The 27,558-nt window shown below is 40.1% G+C and overlaps 8 non-coding genes across 8 annotated transcripts; all 8 read right to left on the bottom strand.

Annotated features, from left to right (window-relative positions):
* Nucleotides 1–12,462: 12,462 nt before the first annotated feature.
* Nucleotides 12,463–12,535, bottom strand: TRNAK-CUU (transfer RNA lysine (anticodon CUU)). The gene has a single exon. It is a non-coding gene; the product is annotated as a tRNA-Lys (tRNA).
* A 1,616-nt stretch (nucleotides 12,536–14,151) lies between these two features.
* Nucleotides 14,152–14,224, bottom strand: TRNAK-CUU (transfer RNA lysine (anticodon CUU)). Its single transcript has one exon. It is a non-coding gene; the product is annotated as a tRNA-Lys (tRNA).
* Nucleotides 14,225–14,995: 771 nt separating this feature from the next.
* TRNAK-CUU (transfer RNA lysine (anticodon CUU)) lies at nucleotides 14,996–15,068 on the bottom strand. The gene has a single exon. It is a non-coding gene; the product is annotated as a tRNA-Lys (tRNA).
* Nucleotides 15,069–16,683: 1,615 nt separating this feature from the next.
* Nucleotides 16,684–16,756, bottom strand: TRNAK-CUU (transfer RNA lysine (anticodon CUU)). The gene has a single exon. It is a non-coding gene; the product is annotated as a tRNA-Lys (tRNA).
* A 1,613-nt stretch (nucleotides 16,757–18,369) lies between these two features.
* TRNAK-CUU (transfer RNA lysine (anticodon CUU)) lies at nucleotides 18,370–18,442 on the bottom strand. Its single transcript has one exon. It is a non-coding gene; the product is annotated as a tRNA-Lys (tRNA).
* Nucleotides 18,443–19,213: 771 nt separating this feature from the next.
* Nucleotides 19,214–19,286, bottom strand: TRNAK-CUU (transfer RNA lysine (anticodon CUU)). The gene has a single exon. It is a non-coding gene; the product is annotated as a tRNA-Lys (tRNA).
* Nucleotides 19,287–23,429: 4,143 nt separating this feature from the next.
* On the bottom strand, nucleotides 23,430–23,502 carry TRNAK-CUU (transfer RNA lysine (anticodon CUU)). The gene has a single exon. It is a non-coding gene; the product is annotated as a tRNA-Lys (tRNA).
* A 3,301-nt stretch (nucleotides 23,503–26,803) lies between these two features.
* TRNAK-CUU (transfer RNA lysine (anticodon CUU)) lies at nucleotides 26,804–26,876 on the bottom strand. The gene has a single exon. It is a non-coding gene; the product is annotated as a tRNA-Lys (tRNA).
* Nucleotides 26,877–27,558: the final 682 nt, after the last annotated feature.

Here is a 27,558-nt window from a genome sequence, read left to right as displayed (position 1 = left end):
TAATCCATCTGGAGTACTTCAAAAGGATGATTAGGAGTATGAAATCCACCCTGTTCTACGGGAACGCTTTTTCCTGGGTTAAACTGACAACAGATCATACAGGTACGGACCTTTTGTTTCGCTGCTGCTCGTAAATGTTTATTGAACCAAATGTGTTGAATGCTGTCTAGCATAGCTTTTTCTCCTAGATGTGCTGGACTATGTATAGTGTTAATTATAACTTGGACCATTGAGTCAGGAAGGAACCATACCGACTTTTCCTTCATCATCCATCCTTGGTCCGTTTGGATCCCTCCTAATTCAGTCCATTTCTTTATTTCATCTGATGTAGCATGTGTCTGTATGTCAATTACGTCAAGAGTAGGATCTTTAACTGTCATACAATATGTCGGTGTCGGGACTATTGTCTTTGTCATGTCGGGAGTTTGAGTTTGAGCAGTCTGTTTAGCTGTTCTGTCGGCTAGATCATTGCCTTGGGAAATGATATCAGTAACCTTCGTATGAGCCTTACATTTCATAATTGATATTGCAGTGGGTAGATGTATTGCATCTAATAAGGCATGAATGAGGGGTCCGTGCTGAATGTGGGCACCGTGGGAAGTTAAATAACCTCTCTCTCGCCACAGCACGCCGAAGTCGTGTACAACTCCGAATGCATAACGTGAGTCAGTGTATATGTTGACTTTTTTATTCGTGGCTTGAATACAGGCTTGTGTCAGAGCGATGAGCTCTGCGGCTTGAGCTGACAAAGTATTTATACGATTAGTTTCAATAACTTCAGTATCTGTTGTGACTGCATAAGCGGCCACTAACTCTCCTGTACTTGTTCTCATGCATGAACCATCTACATACAATGTCAGGTCTGGATCTGACAATGGGACATCAGTTAAGTCTTGTCTGGGTTTCGTCGTTATCGTAATAACTTCAATACAGTCATGGGCTAGTGGGTCTGTTCCGATTACAGGTAGAAGTGTGGCGGGATTCAATGTGTTACAGCGTCTGATTTCTATATGTGGCTGAAACAATGTAAGTTCATACCCTGTAAGTCGTGCTATAGTCAAGTGTTGTGTTTGCGTTCTATTCACAAGAACCTCTACTGCGTGTGGTACTTGAACTGTCAATGGATGTCCTAACACTATGGCATCGCTTTGTCTGATTGCTAAAGCTGTCGCTGCTACTGATTTCAGGCATGCAGGCAAAGCCTGAGCTACGGGATCTAATGTACTAGAAAAATAAGCACATGGTTTGTGTGCTCCTGCTTGTTCCTGTGTGAGTACTGACAAGGCAGTACCTTCGGTACCTAAAACGGGTGCTTGACATAAAGCTTTCTTTAGGCTTTCAAAAGCTTGTGCGTGTTCCTGAGTCCAAGGGAGAACAGTCGGTGTGGCTGCCTCCTGTGTGGTTAACTGAATGAGTGGTTTTGCTAGAAATGCGTACTGAGGGATCCACTGCCTGCAATATGACGTGAGGCCTATGAAAGCTCGTACTTCCTTTTGTGTCTTGGGTATTGGCATGTTAGCTATTAACTGAATGCGGTCGGGTGTAAGCTGCCTTCCCTCCTTGGACAGCGAGTGTCCAAGATAAACAACTCGCTGGACACAGAATTGCAGCTTAGAAGGGGACACCTTGTGCCCCTTTTCGGCTAGAAATTGTAAAACTGTCAGTGATGCTTTTTCACATTCAGGTTCGCTTCGGGCGGTGATCAGCAGATCATCGACGTATTGAAGCAGAGCAGTGTTAACTGGCATGTGGATACTGTCGAGTTCTCGTTTCAGTGCTTGGCTATAGATGCTGGGGCTTTCTGTAAATCCTTGAGGTGCGCGTGAGAATTTAAAGCTGCGCCCATTTAAACTAAATCCGAACAAATATTGACTTTCCGGATCTATTGGGACGCTGAAAAAGGCATTCTTGAGGTCAATTACAGTAAAGAATGTTGCTTCAGAATCAATAGCTGTCAATAATGACGAGATATCTGGAACCACAGGAAATTGTGGCACAATGCATTTGTTTAACTCGCGCAGATCAATAACCAATCGATATACTGGCGGAGCTGTAGGATCTGTTCGTTTAAGAATCGGAATTATCGGTGAATTACATATATTGGAGTCTGTTTCTACAACTACTCCTTGGGCAATTAGCTCGTCAATGATTTGTAGTAAAGCCACTACAGCATCTGGTGGTAACTTGTATTGTCGCATTCGTGGTAGCACCACTCCTGCCTTGAGTGTGACTCGATATGGTGTAATATTCATGCAACCAACATCAGTAGGGCCCTGTGCCCATAGATGTGTAGGTAAAGTCTGTAGTCGGGGATCCATGTCTCTAGATACATAGTGACCTTTAAAATCACGTAAAAACAACCTTACTCCTTCCGGAGAACAACATATTATGGCTCCTAGGGCTTTCAGAGTTTTTATTCCTAGCAGGTTTTCTGGACATGATTTAGTAAGCAATAAATCTGTAGTTCGGGTCAAAGTTCCTATCGTAAGTGGAAGAGGCTGTGATACTTCATTAACAATAGGTTTTCCTGAAAAACCAAGGGAAATATTCTGAGAGCCTGAGAGGGGTGCCCCTGGAACTTCACTACGTTTTATAGTTGTTCGACTTGCCCCTGTATCGAGTAAAAATTTTCTATCTTGACCTAATAATTCACTATGTACATAAGGTCCTTCTTGATCTACAGGAATCTCAATAAGGGGTAAGTCAACTTCCCTCTCTAGGCTAGTTCATGCGTAACGCTGATACTCAGGATATTCATACTGTGCAGTCTGATACATTTGTCGTGTTGTGGTCTGTGTGGCAGCAGCAGGCAACGGTGGTGCAGCTGGCACAAACTGTATTGGCTGTTGTGCGGCTGGCATGGCCTGGGCATGCTGCATAGCTCCTTGTTCATGCTGATCTTGTCTTAATGGCCGTGATCTTTCTTGTGTTTTACCTATAGAGATATTATGTTTTAGCACTGGACAATCGTGTACGTAATGACCTGGCTTTTTACAATAATTGCATGTCCCTTTTACAGGTCCTGCTGAATCGGAATGTGTCATACCCTTTTTATGTCCTTCAGCTGGTACTGTCTGGGAAACTAGCATTTTCATTTTTGTGTCTTTCATGCGTCTGTGTTCATGTTCTTGTTCCTCTCTAATTCTATTGTGATGGTACTGTAACATTTGTAACATTTGTGTTGGAGTGTTACCTTGCCAGGTACTCTCGAATTTTAATACTCTATTCTTCACTGGGGGCAGAGCATTTTCTACTAATTTTGTTACAAACAGATGCGGGTATGATTCGCTACTTGCTTTTATGCCACTATTTATACCAAAACATTTTTCAAATCGGGCATAGTAATCACTAGTGTCTTCGTCTTGCTTCTGTTTACAGGCTGAAATTGTACCCCAATCTTCCTTTTTCGTAGTTAATAAACGTGGCAGTACCTGTACTAGTAAACCTGGTAGTGCTTTAGTTTTATCCCCAAGTCCTGCTCCTGCAGTTCGGGCCTTTTCTTCCGCTTCTAATACTGACCATTCTATCTTTTGGTCTCCTACCTCCCACTCTTTTTCCTTGAGTTTCTCATAAATGCCAGCAGGCATCAACACCTTTAATATTGTCATAATGTCGGGATAGGTATACTCTCCCATGAGTAACATGTCTTTAATTTCTCGGTGAAAACCCGCTGGATCTTTGTCATGACTGGGTACCACTTTCTTCATTTGCAACAGTTCTATTTTTGATATGGGTGTATATACAAATACGCGCCTAAACTCGTCATCCTCGCCTTTTATTGGGTGTACTTCTCGTAAGGGATTCTGTCTATCCATGTGATACGTTGTTCTTTCCTTGCCGGGCAATGAGGCATGCTCTGAGCATACAAAAAGAATATACTGCTTTCTTGATATTAGAATTTCTTTAATTAATTCAGTACCTGGACCTCTCCATTTATTCATAAGCAATTCAGTCAATATGTCAGGTAAGGGACCAGGGTCCGAATGCTGACTCCGATATAGTATAATGAGTTGTTGAATCATATAAATCCCAGCTAACCTCTGTTCATCTGGGGTGAGATTCAAAAATGTGCGTACTACTGTAGCATCACTATATTTTCCGGGACTGTCCACCCAGTGGACAGCTGCCCTGGCTAAATCTTGTTCATCCATAGAATCGAGAAAATGATAACCCCTTCGTTCTCGGAGTAGTTTGTCGGCAGTTTGGAACGAATGCTCGTTAGACCTTATATTAATTATAGGTATTTGGAAATTCTTGTTATTATCTGGACATATCGGACGTATTGAGTCAGTATGACATCTAGTCTGATCCCTATTACAAGATCTTCCTCTACCTACATAGGCTATGGTGTCCAACTGTCCTGCGGGCGGTCCTGACCCTCCTTCCTCGCTTTGTTCGAACTCGTCTGTCTGTAATCTCTCTTCGTGTATCCGTTCTATTTCTTTACGGATCTTTCGGCACATGGCTATTATACAATTTTGCTTATCGTGTCTCCCTTCTGATATATTCTGGCTCCATCTTGTAAGAATATGCATTGCATCCGGGTCTACCCCCGGTCGGTCTTGATTTCTGATCACACAGTTTATGAGGAAACGTAACAGTTCCCCCTGTATCTCTACTTTCTGGTATTCCATAGCTCTGTTAATACATTCTGGATCTCGCCCTGTCTGAACAAAATGATATATTTTATCTAGATGTGCAGTCATTCCTGGTAACTTCGCTAAATACCCTGCGGCTCGTCTGATACGTAATGATGCCAGGATCATTTCGTCCTCCTTACCGATCACCGGGTCATATCTACAATCTATAAGAAGTTCCTTAAGCGCACGTTCACTTACGAATTTGGGTGTACGTGAATGCGCTGACTCTTGAAAAACAAGTTTATTTATTCTAGGTGGCGTAAAAGTATTGGTAGCACCTCCCGTGGCCCCATCTGGGGTGTCGGGTGTGAAAGGATTCGTCGAACGTGACACAGCAACTATAGGTGTGGACACAGCTATAGAAGTACCTGTAGGGACAGATGCGGAAACAGATGTGCTTGCCGGAACTTGTGACTCGACTTGTTGCTGTAGGGATACGGGTGCTGGATCTTGGCGTTGGACCTCCCTGGTATGCGGTCTATGTGGGGCGGAATTAGCATACTCGGGAGCTACGTCATCTAAATATGAGGAAAGAAAAACATCTTCTGCGGTTCTAGGATGCCCCTTAGGATGTACCTTAATTGGAAATAATGGGGGTGGCAAGTCTTTCGGTATCTCTGGAGTAGCCTTAGGTAATCCTTCGGCTAGAAGGGGATACATACCATTCATGAGGGCATTTCTTTGTCTATCTACTTGTTCTGATTTCACTCGGATACCTTCCTCAATTAATAGATTTTCTTGAACTTTATTTGAACTTTCTTTACTCTTGTCTTCCTGTCTACGTGCTTTTTCTGTACGTCTATGAGATTCTTTACGCCATAACTCAACAGCGTCTTTCTGTGACTGTCTGACTTTCCTTTTCCATAACTCTTCCTCGACTTTCATGATGCACTCTGCATCCCAGGTCCCAGCTGCGGGCCACCTCTGACTTTCTGGTAATCCCTTGGTGTAGTCTACCCATAAATCAAGAAATAATATAGCGTCTAAGCCATGTTTGTGATACATGAAGTGCCCTGGAGTATCCCTAGGAGGAATAGGGACGGCTTCTTCAAGTACCCCTTTCCTAGTAGTGATCTGTCTTAATTTCGAAAAGAGCGGCATATTGACAACTGATCCGATACTTAATTTTGAACACACTTAATACAAAAGCACACTAATGAACAACCATTCATACCACAATATGCAAGACGTTTAACACATTAGACATTAAACATTAAACATTTTTAACCTTTAGTAAACAACAATGATGATCGTCTGCATAACTAATCACCAAGCATAATTCTTGACAATAACTAGATACTTCGGAATACTTGATATACTGCTAAACAGTACAGATACACTGCTAAAACAGTGCAGACCGGATTTGTGTACCCAAACCCGTCTTGACCGGCACAACCTATGTGCACGTCAGAAATGCCTCCCCAGTAATGGTACTCACCGGGTAGCTTCGGAAACGGAAGGCCTCGGTAACCTGAACTTGAACCGGACTGGACTCGACTCGACTCGTCGGGAACTGGACTTGACTTCGAACTGGTGGGTCTCGGTATACCTCGGATCTTGCTCTCTCAGCTAGGCTCTGGTCGGGATACTTCGCACTTCTCACCGCCTCGTCTGGGTGTTGATCGTAGTCTCAGTCGCCCCCGCTTGACCGGAGGGAGATACAGGAAATCCTGCTGGTACGCGTAATTGTCCGTCCAGCTGTGGCAGGAGACCGGGCCTACAACTCACCGCCGGCGCGTGAGATGAGAAAGTGTCCCTGTTCGGGCGCCATCATGTGGTAAATAAAATTCCTTTACCTGGACTGAATTTGATACAGAATCATAATAAAATAGCTCAGTAAAATGAGAGGCAGAATCCGTGATATTAGAGTTTCGGAATGGGCTTTATTCCAATAATCGATTATAATCGGATGCTCCAAGTTCCATCACCACGGGGGTTCAGGAAGTGAAGTACATACTTTATTGACAAGAAGTAACTTTTATAGTACATACATTATAGTGAAGCAAATACAGTAGGCGTAACAATTGATAAGGAACTTGACGTGGTACCTGCGTAACCGAAAATGGGTGTAATAAGGAGTAAAAAGGAAACATGATTGGTTATGATGTCATGTATAGGTGGATCTATAAGATAATACTTGGCATAGATGCGCGCGCAGCAGTATGACGTGTAATTGACGTGTAACTAGGGGGTGAAGGGGACTTGACATTAGCTCTACATGTGGAGACGAAAAGTCTGGGGGGTCAGGTCAACCTAATCCCAAATCATATCTAACATCCTATGTTTAAAGAACTATGTTATCCACAAAAGAAGGACTCTCGGACAAAATCTATTCTATACTGACTGTGCGTGCGTGTACAAGCGTCTAAGTGTCTACACTGAATGCGAGGGGGTAGGAATATTCCATGGTGACAGGGCTATGAATTACTTGCATGAGGACAGAGAAGCCGGGCCTTTTGCTTGGTAACTGGAAGAATGTTTACTTAAACTACTAGGCAGGAATGCATCGGCTGAGGGGGAAGCAGATAATTCGAAGGTGAAATACAGTTCTTGGCAGAGAATAGGCTGATGTCAGGCTTCGTGAGCCGCGCAGAGAATGAGACAAAGTTCATGGTCACAGATGCAGGCTCAGACTGGAGCTTTCAGAGGCAGAAGGCAAAAGGAGTTTGATGACAGAATCAGGGCCTACTTGCCTGGACTGTAAAATGGCATAAGTGAACCATATAAAGCCGGTGGCCTTTCATATTTAGGAATGGAATATCCGGCCCATTCATGGCGGATCTGACAGAGGACATGTTGACGGTGGACGCACATGTATTTGCGTCTTCATAACTGGAACTGGAGGGAACATACATGTACTTGTGACATGCACATAGAACCGTTGGGGTCCAAGATAGGGGACATAACTGACCAGGAAAATCCACATTTCCACACTTCAGAGGAAAGAATGTCAAGTAAAATAAGACGAAATGAAAATGGAAGGTGTGAAATTTTCATTTTGAGATTGCATAAGAAATCAAATTCCTCTCACGTGCTATAGAATACCTAAACACTTTTGATTAAACCACTTTAGTTGTTATAATGACACCAAATTTGAAAGCCATCTGTGACTTTTCTGTTCTTACTCTGCAACAACCATGGCAATTACAAGTTAAAAAGTAAAATGTATGCAAATTTTAGAATGGAGAATGCGGGCATCGATCCCGCTACATCTCGCATGCTAAGCGAGCGCTCTACCATTTGAGCTAATTCCCCTGTGTGCTCACTCAGCATCACATTTCAAAAGTAACGTTACTGCTGTCCACACTTTATTTTAAGTCTAATTGCCCATAACATGAGTGTTCAGTTCACTCCTAACTGATGCCTTAACTACACCTAGGGGATGTTTTACACTTCAGGTTGGCATGTTTAGTACTTGAATAGGAGTGATATCACTGTATGTTAACCTAGACTCAGGCCCTACCTAATCTTGGAGATACATTTCTCATGAATGAGTAACCAAGGGAGATACAATTTTTAGGAGTTAGTGCATGTCTAATGCAAGATTAATCACCATATTATGAGAGCCAATGCAATCATCCAGCAAAAAATACTCGTTTTCGCCCAACGTGGGGCTCAAACCCACGACCCTGATATTAAGAGTCTCATGCTCTACCGACTGAGCTAGCCGGGCTCCCACTTAAATATGGTATGCAGACTCATCATTTTTTATTAAGGAAAACCGTTTCTGGATATTCCTCTGCTCTTGTTTTGCAAGGAACTTCACTTTTATACATCCTTCAGAGGAAAGAATGTCAAGTAAAATAAGACGAAATGAAAATGGAAGGTGTGAAATTTTCATTTTGAGATTGCATAAGAAATCAAATTCCTCTCACGTGCTATAGAATACCTAAACACTTTTGATTAAACCACTTTAGTTGTTATAATGACACCAAATTTGAAAGCCATCTGTGACTTTTCTGTTCTTACTCTGCAACAACCATGGCAATTACAAGTTAAAAAGTAAAATGTATGCAAATTTTAGAATAGAGAATGCGGGCATCGATCCCGCTACATCTCGCATGCTAAGCGAGCGCTCTACCATTTGAGCTAATTCCCCTGTGTGCTCACTCAGCATCACATTTCAAAAGTAACGTTACTGCTGTCCACACTTTATTTTAAGTCTAATTGCCCATAACATGAGTGTTCAGTTCACTCCTAACTGATGCCTTAACTACACCTAGGGGATGTTTTACACTTCAGGTTGGCATGTTTAGTACTTGAATAGGAGTGATATCACTGTATGTTAACCTAGACTCAGGCCCTACCTAATCTTGGAGATACATTTCTCATGAATGAGTAACCAAGGGAGATACAATTTTTAGGAGTTAGTGCATGTCTAATGCAAGATTAATCACCATATTATGAGAGCCAATGCTATCATCCAGCAAAAAATACTGGTTTTCACCCAACGTGGGGCTCGAACCCACGACCCTGAGATTAAGAGTCTCATGCTCTACCGACTGAGCTAGCCGGGCTCCCACTTAAATATGGTATGCAGACTCATCATTTTTTATTAAGGAAAACTGTTTCTGGATATTCCTCTGCTCTTGTTTTGCAAGGAACTTCACTTTTATACATCCTTCAGAGGAAAGAATGTCAAGTAAAATAAGACGAAATGAAAATGGAAGGTGTGAAATTTTCATTTTGAGATTGCATAAGAAATCAAATTCCTCTCACGTGCTATAGAATACCTAAACACTTTTGATTAAACCACTTTAGTTGTTATAATGACACCAAATTTGAAAGCCATCTGTGACTTTTCTGTTCTTACTCTGCAACAACCATGGCAATTACAAGTTAAAAAGTAAAATGTATGCAAATTTTAGAATGGAGAATGCGGGCATCGATCCCGCTACATCTCGCATGCTAAGCGAGCGCTCTTCCATTTGAGCTAATTCCCCTGTGTGCTCACTCAGCATCACATTTCAAAAGTAACGTTACTGCTGTCCACACTTTATTTTAAGTCTAATTGCCCATAACATGAGTGTTCAGTTCACTCCTAACTGATGCCTTAACTACACCTAGGGGATGTTTTACACTTCAGGTTGGCATGTTTAGTACTTGAATAGGAGTGATATCACTGCATGTTAACCTAGACTCAGGCCCTACCTAATCTTGGAGATACATTTCTCATGAATGAGTAACCAAGGGAGATACAATTTTTAGGAGTTAGTGCATGTCTAATGCAAGATTAATCACCATATTATGAGAGCCAATGCAATCATCCAGCAAAAAATACTCGTTTTCGCCCAACGTGGGGCTCGAACCCACGACCCTGAGATTAAGAGTCTCATGCTCTACCGACTGAGCTAGCCAGGCTCCCACTTAAATATGGTATGCAGACTCATCATTTTTTATTAAGGAAAACCGTTTCTGGATATTCCTCTGCTCTTGTTTTGCAAGGAACTTCACTTTTATACATCCTTCAGAGGAAAGAATGTCAAGTAAAATAAGACGAAATGAAAATGGAAGGTGTGAAATTTTCATTTTGAGATTGCATAAGAAATCAAATTCCTCTCACGTGCTATAGAATACCTAAACACTTTTGATTAAACCACTTTAGTTGTTATAATGACACCAAATTTGAAAGCCATCTGTGACTTTTCTGTTCTTACTCTGCAACAACCATGGCAATTACAAGTTAAAAAGTAAAATGTATGCAAATTTTAGAATGGAGAATGCGGGCATCGATCCCGCTACCTCTCGCATGCTAAGCGAGCGCTCTACCATTTGAGCTAATTCCCCTGTGTGCTCACTCAGCATCACATTTCAAAAGTAACGTTACTGCTGTCCACACTTTATTTTAAGTCTAATTGCCCATAACATGAGTGTTCAGTTCACTCCTAACTGATGCCTTAACTACACCTAGGGGATGTTTTACACTTCAGGTTGGCATGTTTAGTACTTGAATAGGAGTGATATCACTGTATGTTAACCTAGACTCAGGCCCTACCTAATCTTGGAGATACATTTCTCATGAATGAGTAACCAAGGGAGATACAATTTTTAGGAGTTAGTGCATGTCTAATGCAAGATTAATCACCATATTATGAGAGCCAATGCAATCATCCAGCAAAAAACTACTTGTTTTCGCCCAACGTGAGGCTCGAACCCACGACCCTGAGAATAAGAGTCTCATGCTCTACCGACTGAGCTAGCCGGGCTCCCACTTAAATATGGTATGCAGACTCATCATTTTTTATTAAGGAAAACCGTTTCTGGATATTCCTCTGCTCTTGTTTTGCAAGGAACTTCACTTTTATACATCCTTCAGAGGAAAGAATGTCAAGTAAAATAAGACGAAATGAAAATGGAAGGTGTGAAATTTTCATTTTGAGATTGCATAAGAAATCAAATTCCTCTCACGTGCTATAGAATACCTAAACACTTTTGATTAAACCACTTTAGTTGTTATAATGACACCAAATTTGAAAGCCATCTGTGACTTTTCTGTTCTTACTCTGCAACAACCATGGCAATTACAAGTTAAAAAGTAAAATGTATGCAAATTTTAGAATGGAGAATGCGGGCATCGATCCCGCTACATCTCGCATGCTAAGCGAGCGCTCTTCCATTTGAGCTAATTCCCCTGTGTGCTCACTCAGCATCACATTTCAAAAGTAACGTTACTGCTGTCCACACTTTATTTTAAGTCTAATTGCCCATAACATGAGTGTTCAGTTCACTCCTAACTGATGCCTTAACTACACCTAGGGGATGTTTTACACTTCAGGTTGGCATGTTTAGTACTTGAATAGGAGTGATATCACTGCATGTTAACCTAGACTCAGGCCCTACCTAATCTTGGAGATACATTTCTCATGAATGAGTAACCAAGGGAGATACAATTTTTAGGAGTTAGTGCATGTCTAATGCAAGATTAATCACCATATTATGAGAGCCAATGCAATCATCCAGCAAAAAACTACTCGTTTTCGCCCAACGTGAGGCTCGAACCCACGACCCTGAGAATAAGAGTCTCATGCTCTACCGACTGAGCTAGCCGGGCTCCCACTTAAATATGGTATGCAGACTCATCATTTTTTATTAAGGAAAACCGTTTCTGGATATTCCTCTGCTCTTGTTTTGCAAGGAACTTCACTTTTATACATCCTTCAGAGGAAAGAATGTCAAGTAAAATAAGACGAAATGAAAATGGAAGGTGTGAAATTTTCATTTTGAGATTGCATAAGAAATCAAATTCCTCTCACGTGCTATAGAATACCTAAACACTTTTGATTAAACCACTTTAGTTGTCATAATGACACCAAATTTGAAAGCCATCTGTGACTTTTCTGTTCTTACTCTGCAACAACCATGGCAATTACAAGTTAAAAAGTAAAATGTATGCAAATTTTAGAATGGAGAATGCGGGCATCGATCCCGCTACCTCTCGCATGCTAAGCGAGCGCTCTACCATTTGAGCTAATTCCCCTGTGTGCTCACTCAGCATCACATTTCAAAAGTAACGTTACTGCTGTCCACACTTTATTTTAAGTCTAATTGCCCATAACATGAGTGTTCAGTTCACTCCTAACTGATGCCTTAACTACACCTAGGGGATGTTTTACACTTCAGGTTGGCATGTTTAGTACTTGAATAGGAGTGATATCACTGTATGTTAACCTAGACTCAGGCCCTACCTAATCTTGGAGATACATTTCTCATGAATGAGTAACCAAGGGAGATACAATTTTTAGGAGTTAGTGCATGTCTAATGCAAGATTAATCACCATATTATGAGAGCCAATGCTATCATCCAGCAAAAAATACTCGTTTTCGCCCAACGTGGGGCTCGAACCCACGACCCTGAGATTAAGAGTCTCATGCTCTACCGACTGAGCTAGCCGGGCTCCCACTTAAATATGGTATGCAGACTCATCATTTTTTATTAAGGAAAACCGTTTCTGGATATTCCTCTGCTCTTGTTTTGCAAGGAACTTCACTTTTATACATCCTTCAGAGGAAAGAATGTCAAGTAAAATAAGACGAAATGAAAATGGAAGGTGTGAAATTTTCATTTTGAGATTGCATAAGAAATCAAATTCCTCTCACGTGCTATAGAATACCTAAACACTTTTGATTAAACCACTTTAGTTGTTATAATGACACCAAATTTGAAAGCCATCTGTGACTTTTCTGTTCTTACTCTGCAACAACCATGGCAATTACAAGTTAAAAAGTAAAATGTATGCAAATTTTAGAATGGAGAATGCGGGCATCGATCCCGCTACATCTCGCATGCTAAGCGAGCGCTCTTCCATTTGAGCTAATTCCCCTGTGTGCTCACTCAGCATCACATTTCAAAAGTAACGTTACTGCTGTCCACACTTTATTTTAAGTCTAATTGCCCATAACATGAGTGTTCAGTTCACTCCTAACTGATGCCTTAACTACACCTAGGGGATGTTTTACACTTCAGGTTGGCATGTTTAGTACTTGAATAGGAGTGATATCACTGCATGTTAACCTAGACTCAGGCCCTACCTAATCTTGGAGATACATTTCTCATGAATGAGTAACCAAGGGAGATACAATTTTTAGGAGTTAGTGCATGTCTAATGCAAGATTAATCACCATATTATGAGAGCCAATGCAATCATCCAGCAAAAAACTACTTGTTTTCGCCCAACGTGAGGCTCGAACCCACGACCCTGAGAATAAGAGTCTCATGCTCTACCGACTGAGCTAGCCGGGCTCCCACTTAAATATGGTATGCAGACTCATCATTTTTTCTTAAGGAAAACCGTTTCTGGATATTCCTCTGCTCTTGTTTTGCAAGGAACTTCACTTTTATACATCCTTCAGAGGAAAGAATGTCAAGTAAAATAAGACGAAATGAAAATGGAAGGTGTGAAATTTTCATTTTGAGATTGCATAAGAAATCAAATTCCTCTCACGTGCTATAGAATACCTAAACACTTTTGATTAAACCACTTTAGTTGTCATAATGACACCAAATTTGAAAGCCATCTGTGACTTTTCTGTTCTTACTCTGCAACAACCATGGCAATTACAAGTTAAAAAGTAAAATGTATGCAAATTTTAGAATGGAGAATGCGGGCATCGATCCCGCTACCTCTCGCATGCTAAGCGAGCGCTCTACCATTTGAGCTAATTCCCCTGTGTGCTCACTCAGCATCACATTTCAAAAGTAACGTTACTGCTGTCCACACTTTATTTTAAGTCTAATTGCCCATAACATGAGTGTTCAGTTCACTCCTAACTGATGCCTTAACTACACCTAGGGGATGTTTTACACTTCAGGTTGGCATGTTTAGTACTTGAATAGGAGTGATATCACTGTATGTTAACCTAGACTCAGGCCCTACCTAATCTTGGAGATACATTTCTCATGAATGAGTAACCAAGGGAGATACAATTTTTAGGAGTTAGTGCATGTCTAATGCAAGATTAATCACCATATTATGAGAGCCAATGCTATCATCCAGCAAAAAATACTCGTTTTCGCCCAACGTGGGGCTCGAACCCACGACCCTGAGATTAAGAGTCTCATGCTCTACCGACTGAGCTAGCCGGGCTCCCACTTAAATATGGTATGCAGACTCATCATTTTTTATTAAGGAAAACTGTTTCTGGATATTCCTCTGCTCTTGTTTTGCAAGGAACTTCACTTTTATACATCCTTCAGAGGAAAGAATGTCAAGTAAAATAAGACGAAATGAAAATGGAAGGTGTGAAATTTTCATTTTGAGATTGCATAAGAAATCAAATTCCTCTCACGTGCTATAGAATACCTAAACACTTTTGATTAAACCACTTTAGTTGTTATAATGACACCAAATTTGAAAGCCATCTGTGACTTTTCTGTTCTTACTCTGCAACAACCATGGCAATTACAAGTTAAAAAGTAAAATGTATGCAAATTTTAGAATGGAGAATGCGGGCATCGATCCCGCTACCTCTCGCATGCTAAGCGAGCGCTCTACCATTTGTGCTAATTCCCCTGTGTGCTCATTCAGCATCACATTTCAAAAGTAACGTTACTGCTGTCCACACTTTATTTTAAGTCTAATTGCCCATAACATGAGTGTTCAGTTCACTCCTAACTGATGCCTTAACTACACCTAGGGGATGTTTTACACTTCAGGTTGGCATGTTTAGTACTTGAATAGGAGTGATATCACTGTATGTTAACCTAGACTCAGGCCCTACCTAATCTTGGAGATACATTTCTCATGAATGAGTAACCAAGGGAGATACAATTTTTAGGAGTTAGTGCATGTCTAATGCAAGATTAATCACCATATTATGAGAGCCAATGCAATCATCCAGCAAAAAATACTCGTTTTCGCCCAACGTGGGGCTCGAACCCACGACCCTGAGATTAAGAGTCTCATGCTCTACCGACTGAGCTAGCCGGGCTCCCACTTAAATATGGTATGCAGACTCATCATTTTTTATTAAGGAAAACTGTTTCTGGATATTCCTCTGCTCTTGTTTTGCAAGGAACTTCACTTTTATACATCCTTCAGAGGAAAGAATGTCAAGTAAAATAAGACGAAATGAAAATGGAAGGTGTGAAATTTTCATTTTGAGATTGCATAAGAAATCAAATTCCTCTCACGTGCTATAGAATACCTAAACACTTTTGATTAAACCACTTTATTTGTTATAATGACACCAAATTTGAAAGCCATCTGTGACTTTTCTGTTCTTACTCTGCAACAACCATGGCAATTACAAGTTAAAAAGTAAAATGTATGCAAATTTTAGAATGGAGAATGCGGGCATCGATCTCGCTACATCTCGCATGCTAAGCGAGCGCTCTACCATTTGAGCTAATTCCCCTGTGTGCTCACTCAGCATCACATTTCAAAAGTAACGTTACTGCTGTCCACACTTTATTTTAAGTCTAATTGCCCATAACATGAGTGTTCAGTTCACTCCTAACTGATGCCTTAACTACACCTAGGGGATGTTTTACACTTCAGGTTGGCATGTTTAGTACTTGAATAGGAGTGATATCACTGTATGTTAACCTAGACTCAGGCCCTACCTAATCTTGGAGATACATTTCTCATGAATGAGTAACCAAGGGAGATACAATTTTTAGGAGTTAGTGCATGTCTAATGCAAGATTAATCACCATATTATGAGAGCCAATGCAATCATCCAGCAAAAAATACTCGTTTTCGCCCAACGTGGGGCTCAAACCCACGACCCTGATATTAAGAGTCTCATGCTCTACCGACTGAGCTAGCCGGGCTCCCACTTAAATATGGTATGCAGACTCATCATTTTTTATTAAGGAAAACCGTTTCTGGATATTCCTCTGCTCTTGTTTTGCAAGGAACTTCACTTTTATACATCCTTCAGAGGAAAGAATGTCAAGTAAAATAAGACGAAATGAAAATGGAAGGTGTGAAATTTTCATTTTGAGATTGCATAAGAAATCAAATTCCTCTCACGTATTATAGAATACCTAAACACTTTTGATTAAACCACTTTAGTTGTTATAATGACACCAAATTTGAAAGCCATCTGTGACTTTTCTGTTCTTACTCTGCAACAACCATGGCAATTACAAGTTAAAAAGTAAAATGTATGCAAATTTTAGAATAGAGAATGCGGGCATCGATCCCGCTACCTCTCGCATGCTAAGCGAGCGCTCTACCATTTGAGCTAATTCCCCTGTGTGCTCACTCAGCATCACATTTCAAAAGTAACGTTACTGCTGTCCACACTTTATTTTAAGTCTAATTGCCCATAACATGAGTGTTCAGTTCACTCCTAACTGATGCCTTAACTACACCTAGGGGATGTTTTACACTTCAGGTTGGCATGTTTAGTACTTGAATAGGAGTGATATCACTGTATGTTAACCTAGACTCAGGCCCTACCTAATCTTGGAGATACATTTCTCATGAATGAGTAACCAAGGGAGATACAATTTTTAGGAGTTAGTGCATGTCTAATGCAAGATTAATCACCATATTATGAGAGCCAATGCTATCATCCAGCAAAAAATACTGGTTTTCGCCCAACGTGGGGCTCGAACCCACGACCCTGAGATTAAGAGTCTCATGCTCTACCGACTGAGCTAGCCGGGCTCCTTAAATATGGTATGCAGACTCATCATTTTTTATTAAGGAAAACTGTTTCTGGATATTCCTCTGCTCTTGTTTTGCAAGGAACTTCACTTTTATACATCCTTCAGAGGAAAGAATGTCAAGTAAAATAAGACGAAATGAAAATGGAAGGTGTGAAATTTTCATTTTGAGATTGCATAAGAAATCAAATTCCTCTCACGTGCTATAGAATACCTAAACACTTTTGATTAAACCACTTTAGTTGTTATAATGACACCAAATTTGAAAGCCATCTGTGACTTTTCTGTTCTTACTCTGCAACAACCATGGCAATTACAAGTTAAAAAGTAAAATGTATGCAAATTTTAGAATGGAGAATGCGGGCATCGATCCCGCTACCTCTCGCATGCTAAGCGAGCGCTCTACCATTTGAGCTAATTCCCCTGTGTGCTCACTCAGCATCACATTTCAAAAGTAACGTTACTGCTGTCCACACTTTATTTTAAGTCTAATTGCCCATAACATGAGTGTTCAGTTCACTCCTAACTGATGCCTTAACTACACCTAGGGGATGTTTTACACTTCAGGTTGGCATGTTTAGTACTTGAATAGGAGTGATATCACTGTATGTTAACCTAGACTCAGGCCCTACCTAATCTTGGAGATACATTTCTCATGAATGAGTAACCAAGGGAGATACAATTTTTAGGAGTTAGTGCATGTCTAATGCAAGATTAATCACCATATTATGAGAGCCAATGCAATCATCCAGCAAAAAACTACTCGTTTTCGGCCAACGAGAGGCTCGAACCCACGACCCTGAGAATAAGAGTCTCATGCTCTACCGACTGAGCTAGCCGGGCTCCCACTTAAATATGGTATGCAGACTCATCATTTTTTATTAAGGAAAACCGTTTCTGGATATTCCTCTGCTCTTGTTTTGCAAGGAACTTCACTTTTATACATCCTTCAGAGGAAAGAATGTCAAGTAAAATAAGACGAAATGAAAATGGAAGGTGTGAAATTTTCATTTTGAGATTGCATAAGAAATCAAATTCCTCTCACGTGCTATAGAATACCTAAACACTTTTGATTAAACCACTTTAGTTGTTATAATGACACCAAATTTGAAAGCCATCTGTGACTTTTCTGTTCTTACTCTGCAACAACCATGGCAATTACAAGTTAAAAAGTAAAATGTATGCAAATTTTAGAATGGAGAATGCGGGCATCGATCCCGCTACCTCTCGCATGCTAAGCGAGCGCTCTACCATTTGTGCTAATTCCCCTGTGTGCTCATTCAGCATCACATTTCAAAAGTAACGTTACTGCTGTCCACACTTTATTTTAAGTCTAATTGCCCATAACATGAGTGTTCAGTTCACTCCTAACTGATGCCTTAACTACACCTAGGGGATGTTTTACACTTCAGGTTGGCATGTTTAGTACTTGAATAGGAGTGATATCACTGTATGTTAACCTAGACTCAGGCCCTACCTAATCTTGGAGATACATTTCTCATGAATGAGTAACCAAGGGAGATACAATTTTTAGGAGTTAGTGCATGTCAAATGCAAGATTAATCACCATATTATGAGAGCCAATGCAATCATCCAGCAAAAAATACTCGTTTTCGCCCAACGTGGGGCTCGAACCCACGACCCTGAGATTAAGAGTCTCATGCTCTACCGACTGAGCTAGCCGGGCTCCCACTTAAATATGGTATGCAGACTCATCATTTTTTATTAAGGAAAACTGTTTCTGGATATTCCTCTGCTCTTGTTTTGCAAGAAACTTCACTTTTATACATCCTTCAGAGGAAAGAATGTCAAGTAAAATAGGACGAAATGAAAATGGAAGGTGTGAAATTTTCATTTTGAGATTGCATAAGAAATCAAATTCCTCTCACGTGCTATAGAATACCTAAACACTTTTGATTAAACCACTTTAGTTGTTATAATGACACCAAATTTGAAAGCCATCTGTGACTTTTCTGTTCTTACTCTGCAACAACCATGGCAATTACAAGTTAAAAAGTAAAATGTATGCAAATTTTAGAATGTAGAATGCGGGCATCGATCCCGCTACCTCTCGCATGCTAAGCGAGCGCTCTACCATTTGAGCTAATTCCCCTGTGTGCTCACTCAGCATCACATTTCAAAAGTAACGTTACTGCTGTCCACACTTTATTTTAAGTCTAATTGCCCATAACATGAGTGTTCAGTTCACTCCTAACTGATGCCTTAACTACACCTAGGGGATGTTTTACACTTCAGGTTGGCATGTTTAGTACTTGAATAGGAGTGATATCACTGTATGTTAACCTAGACTCAGGCCCTACCTAATCTTGGAGATACATTTCTCATGAATGAGTAACCAAGGGAGATACAATTTTTAGGAGTTAGTGCATGTCTAATGCAAGATTAATCACCATATTATGAGAGCCAATGCTATCATCCAGCAAAAAATACTGGTTTTCGCCCAACGTGGGGCTCGAACCCACGACCCTGAGATTAAGAGTCTCATGCTCTACCGACTGAGCTAGCCGGGCTCCTTAAATATGGTATGCAGACTCATCATTTTTTATTAAGGAAAACTGTTTCTGGATATTCCTCTGCTCTTGTTTTGCAAGGAACTTCACTTTTATACATCCTTCAGAGGAAAGAATGTCAAGTAAAATAAGACGAAATGAAAATGGAAGGTGTGAAATTTTCATTTTGAGATTGCATAAGAAATCAAATTCCTCTCACGTGCTATAGAATACCTAAACACTTTTGATTAAACCACTTTAGTTGTTATAATGACACCAAATTTGAAAGCCATCTGTGACTTTTCTGTTCTTACTCTGCAACAACCATGGCAATTACAAGTTAAAAAGTAAAATGTATGCAAATTTTAGAATGGAGAATGCGGGCATCGATCCCGCTACCTCTCGCATGCTAAGCGAGCGCTCTACCATTTGAGCTAATTCCCCTGTGTGCTCACTCAGCATCACATTTCAAAAGTAACGTTACTGCTGTCCACACTTTATTTTAAGTCTAATTGCCCATAACATGAGTGTTCAGTTCACTCCTAACTGATGCCTTAACTACACCTAGGGGATGTTTTACACTTCAGGTTGGCATGTTTAGTACTTGAATAGGAGTGATATCACTGTATGTTAACCTAGACTCAGGCCCTACCTAATCTTGGAGATACATTTCTCATGAATGAGTAACCAAGGGAGATACAATTTTTAGGAGTTAGTGCATGTCTAATGCAAGATTAATCACCATATTATGAGAGCCAATGCAATCATCCAGCAAAAAACTACTCGTTTTCGCCCAACGTGAGGCTCGAACCCACGACCCTGAGAATAAGAGTCTCATGCTCTACCGACTGAGCTAGCCGGGCTCCCACTTAAATATGGTATGCAGACTCATCATTTTTTATTAAGGAAAACCGTTTCTGGATATTCCTCTGCTCTTGTTTTGCAAGGAACTTCACTTTTATACATCCTTCAGAGGAAAGAATGTCAAGTAAAATAAGACGAAATGAAAATGGAAGGTGTGAAATTTTCATTTTGAGATTGCATAAGAAATCAAATTCCTCTCACGTGCTATAGAATACCTAAACACTTTTGATTAAACCACTTTAGTTGTCATAATGACACCAAATTTGAAAGCCATCTGTGACTTTTCTGTTCTTACTCTGCAACAACCATGGCAATTACAAGTTAAAAAGTAAAATGTATGCAAATTTTAGAATGGAGAATGTGGGCATCGATCCCGCTACCTCTCGCATGCTAAGCGAGCGCTCTACCATTTGAGCTAATTCCCCTGTGTGCTCACTCAGCATCACATTTCAAAAGTAACGTTACTGCTGTCCACACTTTATTTTAAGTCTAATTGCCCATAACATGAGTGTTCAGTTCACTCCTAACTGATGCCTTAACTACACCTAGGGGATGTTTTACACTTCAGGTTGGCATGTTTAGTACTTGAATAGGAGTGATATCACTGTATGTTAACCTAGACTCAGGCCCTACCTAATCTTGGAGATACATTTCTCATGAATGAGTAACCAAGGGAGATACAATTTTTAGGAGTTAGTGCATGTCTAATGCAAGATTAATCACCATATTATGAGAGCCAATGCAATCATCCAGCAAAAAATACTCGTTTTCGCCCAACGTGGGGCTCAAACCCACGACCCTGATATTAAGAGTCTCATGCTCTACCGACTGAGCTAGCCGGGCTCCCACTTAAATATGGTATGCAGACTCATCATTTTTTATTAAGGAAAACCGTTTCTGGATATTCCTCTGCTCTTGTTTTGCAAGGAACTTCACTTTTATACATCCTTCAGAGGAAAGAATGTCAAGTAAAATAAGACGAAATGAAAATGGAAGGTGTGAAATTTTCATTTTGAGATTGCATAAGAAATCAAATTCCTCTCACGTATTATAGAATACCTAAACACTTTTGATTAAACCACTTTAGTTGTTATAATGACACCAAATTTGAAAGCCATCTGTGACTTTTCTGTTCTTACTCTGCAACAACCATGGCAATTACAAGTTAAAAAGTAAAATGTATGCAAATTTTAGAATAGAGAATGCGGGCATCGATCCCGCTACCTCTCGCATGCTAAGCGAGCGCTCTACCATTTGAGCTAATACCCCTGTGTGCTCACTCAGCATCACATTTCAAAAGTAACGTTACTGCTGTCCACACTTTATTTTAAGTCTAATTGCCCATAACATGAGTGTTCAGTTCACTCCTAACTGATGCCTTAACTACACCTAGGGGATGTTTTACACTTCAGGTTGGCATGTTTAGTACTTGAATAGGAGTGATATCACTGTATGTTAACCTAGACTCAGGCCCTACCTAATCTTGGAGATACATTTCTCATGAATGAGTAACCAAGGGAGATACAATTTTTAGGAGTTAGTGCATGTCTAATGCAAGATTAATCACCATATTATGAGAGCCAATGCTATCATCCAGCAAAAAATACTGGTTTTCGCCCAACGTGGGGCTCGAACCCACGACCCTGAGATTAAGAGTCTCATGCTCTACCGACTGAGAAAGCCGGGCTCCTTAAATATGGTATGCAGACTCATCATTTTTTATTAAGGAAAACTGTTTCTGGATATTCCTCTGCTCTTGTTTTGCAAGGAACTTCACTTTTATACATCCTTCAGAGGAAAGAATGTCAAGTAAAATAAGACGAAATGAAAATGGAAGGTGTGAAATTTTCATTTTGAGATTGCATAAGAAATCAAATTCCTCTCACGTGCTATAGAATACCTAAACACTTTTGATTAAACCACTTTAGTTGTTATAATGACACCAAATTTGAAAGCCATCTGTGACTTTTCTGTTCTTACTCTGCAACAACCATGGCAATTACAAGTTAAAAAGTAAAATGTATGCAAATTTTAGAATGGAGAATGCGGGCATCGATCCCGCTACCTCTCGCATGCTAAGCGAGCGCTCTACCATTTGAGCTAATTCCCCTGTGTGCTCACTCAGCATCACATTTCAAAAGTAACGTTACTGCTGTCCACACTTTATTTTAAGTCTAATTGCCCATAACATGAGTGTTCAGTTCACTCCTAACTGATGCCTTAACTACACCTAGGGGATGTTTTACACTTCAGGTTGGCATGTTTAGTACTTGAATAGGAGTGATATCACTGTATGTTAACCTAGACTCAGGCCCTACCTAATCTTGGAGATACATTTCTCATGAATGAGTAACCAAGGGAGATACAATTTTTAGGAGTTAGTGCATGTCTAATGCAAGATTAATCACCATATTATGAGAGCCAATGCAATCATCCAGCAAAAAACTACTCGTTTTCGCCCAACGTGAGGCTCGAACCCACGACCCTGAGAATAAGAGTCTCATGCTCTACCGACTGAGCTAGCCGGGCTCCCACTTAAATATGGTATGCAGACTCATCATTTTTTATTAAGGAAAACCGTTTCTGGATATTCCTCTGCTCTTGTTTTGCAAGGAACTTCACTTTTATACATCCTTCAGAGGAAAGAATGTCAAGTAAAATAAGACGAAATGAAAATGGAAGGTGTGAAATTTTCATTTTGAGATTGCATAAGAAATCAAATTCCTCTCACGTGCTATAGAATACCTAAACACTTTTGATTAAACCACTTTAGTTGTTATAATGACACCAAATTTGAAAGCCATCTGTGACTTTTCTGTTCTTACTCTGCAACAACCATGGCAATTACAAGTTAAAAAGTAAAATGTATGCAAATTTTAGAATGGAGAATGCGGGCATCGATCCCGCTACCTCTCGCATGCTAAGCGAGCGCTCTACCAGTTGTGCTAATTCCCCTGTGTGCTCATTCAGCATCACATTTCAAAAGTAACGTTACTGCTGTCCACACTTTATTTTAAGTCTAATTGCCCATAACATGAGTGTTCAGTTCACTCCTAACTGATGCCTTAACTACACCTAGGGGATGTTTTACACTTCAGGTTGGCATGTTTAGTACTTGAATAGGAGTGATATCACTGTATGTTAACCTAGACTCAGGCCCTACCTAATCTTGGAGATACATTTCTCATGAATGAGTAACCAAGGGAGATACAATTTTTAGGAGTTAGTGCATGTCTAATGCAAGATTAATCACCATATTATGAGAGCCAATGCAATCATCCAGCAAAAAATACTCGTTTTCGCCCAACGTGGGGCTCGAACCCACGACCCTGAGATTAAGAGTCTCATGCTCTACCGACTGAGCTAGCCGGGCTCCCACTTAAATATGGTATGCAGACTCATCATTTTTTATTAAGGAAAACTGTTTCTGGATATTCCTCTGCTCTTGTTTTGCAAGGAACTTCACTTTTATACATCCTTCAGAGGAAAGAATGTCAAGTAAAATAGGACGAAATGAAAATGGAAGGTGTGAAATTTTCATTTTGAGATTGCATAAGAAATCAAATTCCTCTCACGTGCTATAGAATACCTAAACACTTTTGATTAAACCACTTTAGTTGTTATAATGACACCAAATTTGAAAGCCATCTGTGACTTTTCTGTTCTTACTCTGCAACAACCATGGCAATTACAAGTTAAAAAGTAAAATGTATGCAAATTTTAGAATGTAGAATGCGGGCATCGATCCCGCTACCTCTCGCATGCTAAGCGAGCGCTCTACCATTTGAGCTAATTCCCCTGTGTGCTCACTCAGCATCACATTTCAAAAGTAATGTTACTGCTGTCCACACTTTATTTTAAGTCTAATTGCCCATAACATGAGTGTTCAGTTCACTCCTAACTGATGCCTTAACTACACCTAGGGGATGTTTTACACTTCAGGTTGGCATGTTTAGTACTTGAATAGGAGTGATATCACTGTATGTTAACCTAGACTCAGGCCCTACCTAATCTTGGAGATACATTTCTCATGAATGAGTAACCAAGGGAGATACAATTTTTAGGAGTTAGTGCATGTCTAATGCAAGATTAATCACCATATTATGAGAGCCAATGCAATCATCCAGCAAAAAATACTCGTTTTCGCCCAACGTGGGGCTCAAACCCACGACCCTGATATTAAGAGTCTCATGCTCTACCGACTGAGCTAGCCGGGCTCCCACTTAAATATGGTATGCAGACTCATCATTTTTTATTAAGGAAAACCGTTTCTGGATATTCCTCTGCTCTTGTTTTGCAAGGAACTTCACTTTTATACATCCTTCAGAGGAAAGAATGTCAAGTAAAATAAGACGAAATGAAAATGGAAGGTGTGAAATTTTCATTTTGAGATTGCATAAGAAATCAAATTCCTCTCACGTATTATAGAATACCTAAACACTTTTGATTAAACCACTTTAGTTGTTATAATGACACCAAATTTGAAAGCCATCTGTGACTTTTCTGTTCTTACTCTGCAACAACCATGGCAATTACAAGTTAAAAAGTAAAATGTATGCAAATTTTAGAATAGAGAATGCGGGCATCGATCCCGCTACCTCTCGCATGCTAAGCGAGCGCTCTACCATTTGAGCTAATTCCCCTGTGTGCTCACTCAGCATCACATTTCAAAAGTAACGTTACTGCTGTCCACACTTTATTTTAAGTCTAATTGCCCATAACATGAGTGTTCAGTTCACTCCTAACTGATGCCTTAACTACACCTAGGGGATGTTTTACACTTCAGGTTGGCATGTTTAGTACTTGAATAGGAGTGATATCACTGTATGTTAACCTAGACTCAGGCCCTACCTAATCTTGGAGATACATTTCTCATGAATGAGTAACCAAGGGAGATACAATTTTTAGGAGTTAGTGCATGTCTAATGCAAGATTAATCACCATATTATGAGAGCCAATGCTATCATCCAGCAAAAAATACTGGTTTTCGCCCAACGTGGGGCTCGAACCCACGACCCTGAGATTAAGAGTCTCATGCTCTACCGACTGAGAAAGCCGGGCTCCTTAAATATGGTATGCAGACTCATCATTTTTTATTAAGGAAAACTGTTTCTGGATATTCCTCTGCTCTTGTTTTGCAAGGAACTTCACTTTTATACATCCTTCAGAGGAAAGAATGTCAAGTAAAATAAGACGAAATGAAAATGGAAGGTGTGAAATTTTCATTTTGAGATTGCATAAGAAATCAAATTCCTCTCACGTGCTATAGAATACCTAAACACTTTTGATTAAACCACTTTAGTTGTTATAATGACACCAAATTTGAAAGCCATCTGTGACTTTTCTGTTCTTACTCTGCAACAACCATGGCAATTACAAGTTAAAAAGTAAAATGTATGCAAATTTTAGAATGGAGAATGCGGGCATCGATCCCGCTACCTCTCGCATGCTAAGCGAGCGCTCTACCATTTGAGCTAATTCCCCTGTGTGCTCACTCAGCATCACATTTCAAAAGTAACGTTACTGCTGTCCACACTTTATTTTAAGTCTAATTGCCCATAACATGAGTGTTCAGTTCACTCCTAACTGATGCCTTAACTACACCTAGGGGATGTTTTACACTTCAGGTTGGCATGTTTAGTACTTGAATAGGAGTGATATCACTGTATGTTAACCTAGACTCAGGCCCTACCTAATCTTGGAGATACATTTCTCATGAATGAGTAACCAAGGGAGATACAATTTTTAGGAGTTAGTGCATGTCTAATGCAAGATTAATCACCATATTATGAGAGCCAATGCAATCATCCAGCAAAAAACTACTCGTTTTCGCCCAACGTGAGGCTCGAACCCACGACCCTGAGAATAAGAGTCTCATGCTCTACCGACTGAGCTAGCCGGGCTCCCACTTAAATATGGTATGCAGACTCATCATTTTTTATTAAGGAAAACCGTTTCTGGATATTCCTCTGCTCTTGTTTTGCAAGGAACTTCACTTTTATACATCCTTCAGAGGAAAGAATGTCAAGTAAAATAAGACGAAATGAAAATGGAAGGTGTGAAATTTTCATTTTGAGATTGCATAAGAAATCAAATTCCTCTCACGTGCTATAGAATACCTAAACACTTTTGATTAAACCACTTTAGTTGTTATAATGACACCAAATTTGAAAGCCATCTGTGACTTTTCTGTTCTTACTCTGCAACAACCATGGCAATTACAAGTTAAAAAGTAAAATGTATGCAAATTTTAGAATGGAGAATGCGGGCATCGATCCCGCTACCTCTCGCATGCTAAGCGAGCGCTCTACCAGTTGTGCTAATTCCCCTGTGTGCTCATTCAGCATCACATTTCAAAAGTAACGTTACTGCTGTCCACACTTTATTTTAAGTCTAATTGCCCATAACATGAGTGTTCAGTTCACTCCTAACTGATGCCTTAACTACACCTAGGGGATGTTTTACACTTCAGGTTGGCATGTTTAGTACTTGAATAGGAGTGATATCACTGTATGTTAACCTAGACTCAGGCCCTACCTAATCTTGGAGATACATTTCTCATGAATGAGTAACCAAGGGAGATACAATTTTTAGGAGTTAGTGCATGTCTAATGCAAGATTAATCACCATATTATGAGAGCCAATGCAATCATCCAGCAAAAAATACTCGTTTTCGCCCAACGTGGGGCTCGAACCCACGACCCTGAGATTAAGAGTCTCATGCTCTACCGACTGAGCTAGCCGGGCTCCCACTTAAATATGGTATGCAGACTCATCATTTTTTATTAAGGAAAACTGTTTCTGGATATTCCTCTGCTCTTGTTTTGCAAGGAACTTCACTTTTATACATCCTTCAGAGGAAAGAATGTCAAGTAAAATAGGACGAAATGAAAATGGAAGGTGTGAAATTTTCATTTTGAGATTGCATAAGAAATCAAATTCCTCTCACGTGCTATAGAATACCTAAACACTTTTGATTAAACCACTTTAGTTGTTATAATGACACCAAATTTGAAAGCCATCTGTGACTTTTCTGTTCTTACTCTGCAACAACCATGGCAATTACAAGTTAAAAAGTAAAATGTATGCAAATTTTAGAATGTAGAATGCGGGCATCGATCCCGCTACCTCTCGCATGCTAAGCGAGCGCTCTACCATTTGAGCTAATTCCCCTGTGTGCTCACTCAGCATCACATTTCAAAAGTAACGTTACTGCTGTCCACACTTTATTTTAAGTCTAATTGCCCATAACATGAGTGTTCAGTTCACTCCTAACTGATGCCTTAACTACACCTAGGGGATGTTTTACACTTCAGGTTGGCATGTTTAGTACTTGAATAGGAGTGATATCACTGTATGTTAACCTAGACTCAGGCCCTACCTAATCTTGGAGATACATTTCTCATGAATGAGTAACCAAGGGAGATAC

The sequence above is a fragment of the Triturus cristatus genome, chromosome 4_1, assembly GCF_964204655.1.
Source record: "Triturus cristatus chromosome 4_1, aTriCri1.1, whole genome shotgun sequence".
NCBI classification, from domain to species: domain Eukaryota; kingdom Metazoa; phylum Chordata; class Amphibia; order Caudata; family Salamandridae; genus Triturus; species Triturus cristatus.
Note: the sequence above shows the minus strand (reverse complement) of the source record. Positions and strands in the feature narration are given on the sequence as shown.